General features: G+C 41.4%; 1 pseudogene; it reads left to right on the forward strand.

Annotated features, from left to right (window-relative positions):
* The first annotated feature begins 2,166 nt into the window (after window positions 1-2,166).
* LOC111747300 lies at window positions 2,167-2,285 on the forward strand (annotated as a pseudogene).
* The last annotated feature ends 1,458 nt before the right edge of the window (window positions 2,286-3,743 follow it).

Genomic DNA, 3,743 nt, shown 5'->3' on the forward strand with positions numbered 1-3,743 from the left:
AACGGAGCAAGAGAGCAGCCTGAATAAAACAGTCAGGGAATTTTAGGCCTGACCGAGGACTTTGGAGCTGGGGGAACCCTGCCCTGATGAGCTCAGAGGATTGATCTGGGTTCTCCTACTTCCTCCCAGAGGCAACTGTGACACACACTGAGGGCGTGTGTGATGCCCATGTGTGTCATCCTGTTAGGCCGAGGACACCTTGAGGGTACAGATTGTGATGGAGATAGAGGCTGTGCAGTTCCTCGTGATTTGAGGGGGTGTTAAAGAAAAAGAGAAGGGAGAACTGAAAAGGATGGAGGAAGATTCAGAGAAAGGAAGAAAGAGTCTTCCCTTCTGGGAACTCCCAGACACAGAGTCTAAATAAAGAAAAACAGGACACAGCCATATTAGGAAGTCCTATGATTACAGTGGAGTATATACAGAAATACTGAAGTGCATTGACACCAAGCAGAAATGACAGTTGACAAGGAGAAAAATATATAAAACAAACAAAAACTCAGAACTATAAACAAACAAAAGAAAAGATGCTCTAATCTCTAGACCCTTTGCCAATAGTTCAGAAAACAATGTCCCTGGGCAATTGTCGGCTCTATCCCCAAGAAAGCAGGCAAAGGCAAGCTTGGAGCCCCAGACAATCCCCTCTCTCCTTTCCGACTAGCACTTCCAAGTCCCAGTGGTGTTACCTGTTGAGAAGAGAGACCTCTGGAAGGGTGACACTGCAGAAGAGGCTTCAAAGCAGAGTTTATAAACAGCACATTGGGCGGTAACTCCACACCACCTGGGATGGTCACTCTCCTCAGTTTGCTGATTCAAGGAAAGAATAGGCTGTCCTCTCTATATCACTGCAGATTTTGATATGCCCCAAGAAGTTCGATTAAAGAAAAGAGAGCATCCATCAACAGATGAATGGATAAAACAAAATGTGGTATATCCATACAATGAAATATTATTATTTAGCCTTAAAAAGGAATGACATTCTGATACTTGAAAACATTATGCTAAATGAAAGAAGCCAGAAACAAAAGGACGAATATCGTATGCCTCTAGTTATATGAAGTGCTTACCCTAAGCACAAATTCATAGAGACAGGAAATAGAGGTTGTTAGGGACTCAGGGGAGAAGGGTGGAGTTATTGTTTAATGGGTACAGAGTTTCTATTTGGGACAATGACAAAGATCTGTAATGGATGGTAGTGATGGCAACACAGTAATGTGAATGTAATTAATGCCACTGAATTATACATTTACCACCGCAAAAAATATTTTTAAAAAGAAGAAAACAGGAAAGCAAATGGAATAGTTCTGGTACAGATAGGTGAGAAGGGTGGAGAAGGGAAGAGTAAAACCAAATTCAGGACTATGAGCCCAGCTGCCACTGTCACTAAGAGCTCAGGCCCATCTTGGTATTCGAGGTAGAGGCCCAATGGCACAGAGATCACTTATTCTAGACAGTGGCCTCTGACATGCCCAGGGCTGGGAGCCCACAGAGGGCCTGACACAACCAAACAACTCAAGAGGGGACCTGGCAAGGCTGACTGACAAGGCCAAGCGGGGGAGAAACACACTGGGCTTCTGAAGACCATACTCTGTGTAATGAGGGTGGGGGAGGAGAGGGGCATTAGGGCGATGGACAAGTCATCTTTTCAAGGAGCAGGGAAGAAGTCAGCTTTCGTCTACTCACTCTCCCAAAGTCATCCCATCATCAGCTCAGAGCAGATACATAGGTATCTGCTTAGAGCAGGTACAGCTAAGGCCTTCCTGATTCATGATGGAAATACAGTGCCTCCACTCTTTTTGAGTAACTCATATATTATCTCATTTGGTTCTCCTGACAAACATGGGAAATGGATAATACTGCCCCATTTTGTAGAGAAGAAAACTGGTTAAATACCTTGTATAGGGCCACACATTAAGAAGCAGAGCCAGAATCCAAACCCAAGTTTGGAAAAGCCCACATTTGTTCCATGTGATTGCCAAGGAGATACTTTCCAGAAGTGAGAACTCTTTTTCTCAGGGATGAGTCACCTCTTCAAGCATAGTACAGTGGTCAAGAGCACCAAATCCACCATCACTGTTTAACCTTGGGAAAGCTAGTCAATATCACTGTTCTTCGGTTTTGACACTGATAAAATAGAGATAATAATAGTATCCCATTTAAAATATTTCAGTCTATGGTCATGCCACCCTGAACTCACCCGATCTCGTCTGATCTTGGAAGCTAAGCAGGATTGGGCTTGGTTAGTACGTGGATGGGAGACCACCTAGGAATTCCAGGTGCTGCAGGCATTTAAAATAAAGAAATAAAATAAAATAAAATAAAATATTTCAGAAGACTTCGAGATAATTAATCCATGCAAAGGCATATAGTGCTGCATATGGTAAGCAATCAAAGAGAGTTATTGTGGTTAATATTTAATGCTATCAATCAGCCCATTTCACTTGTGGGGTCTGGAGCTACTGGGGACCTGCTCATCGGTCAGAATGTGAGTGGGGAAATACTGCTGTACGTCCCTTGCCTCTGCATGAGGAAGAAATGAATACCTCAAGGTTGCAAGGGACTGAAGGTCATCTAGACTAATCTCTTTTCCAATGTTAGAAACTATTTCTTCCTGCTGTTCTCTAAGAACATACTTCTTAGCTCCTACTCTTTCTTATACAGGCATATCTCATTTAATGTACTTCAGTTTATTACGCTTTGTAGATGCTGAGTTCTTTACAAATTGAAGGCAAGACCTTCTACCAGCAAAAAGATTATGAGTTGCTTTATTGCGACCTGTGTTTTATTGCAGTGGTCTGGAATCAACCCAAAATATCCAGAAGGTATGCCTGTATTAAACTAAGACCTAATTTGCGATCACCACCACCAAAGTGATTGGCAGGCAGTCTCTCAATCTTACAACCATCTGTGGTGACAGCTATTTTTATCCTCTTTCCACAGATGAAGAAAATGAGGCCCAAGTCCTAGAGTTAACTAGTGGTCAAGATGGGCCATGAACCCAGGCCTGCCTAACTCTAAAGCTCATGTTCTCAGCTATTATTACATGATTATTCTGGCTTAGAGAAGAGAGGACAAGTCTGCCTGATGGTAGAGTGGAAAGCGGCTGTGGTTGAATTCCAAATACCTGGATTAGAATCCAAGGTCTGTGACTTTGAAAAAGTTCCCTACCAGTAACATCTACCATGTAGTGAGAGTCTAGCATTTAATGAGCATTATTACGTATCAAGCACTCTTTGACGTATTTTTACAGATAAGAAAATTAACAGGCATTTATGCTCAACACCACAAAGATTCTAAGTAGAAGAGGTGAGTTTCATACCCATGCTGTTTCTCAGTTTGCTCATCCTTAGATAGGACTCGATACTATCATTTAATTCACTCTTCAATAATGAGTGCCTACTAAGTTCCAGATCTTGTTTTAAGCACAAAGTTTCATTACAGCAGTAATGAAACTATAATTTCAATGCCTATTTTGTGCCTGGCACTCTGCCCTATGTTACATGAAATGATGAACATTAATGATTCAAAATGACTAACATGGTAGAACTTAATAAATAGTATAGTTTCTTCTACATCACAGCCTCAAATTCTTTTTAACTGCCAAATTTCCTAATGTCTTCATTCATGTTTCCTTTCTTTTCTTTCTTTCCATTTTCTCCCCCTCCACTAGTTTGGAAGTTGTGTTATCCCTAGTTTTTTAGTGTTAGCTTAGGGATCTTAACATGTATATTTAACTTAAAAATTGC

The sequence above is a fragment of the Pteropus vampyrus genome, unplaced genomic scaffold (genome assembly GCF_000151845.1).
Source record: "Pteropus vampyrus isolate Shadow unplaced genomic scaffold, Pvam_2.0 Scaffold217, whole genome shotgun sequence".
NCBI classification, from domain to species: Eukaryota; Metazoa; Chordata; class Mammalia; order Chiroptera; family Pteropodidae; genus Pteropus; species Pteropus vampyrus.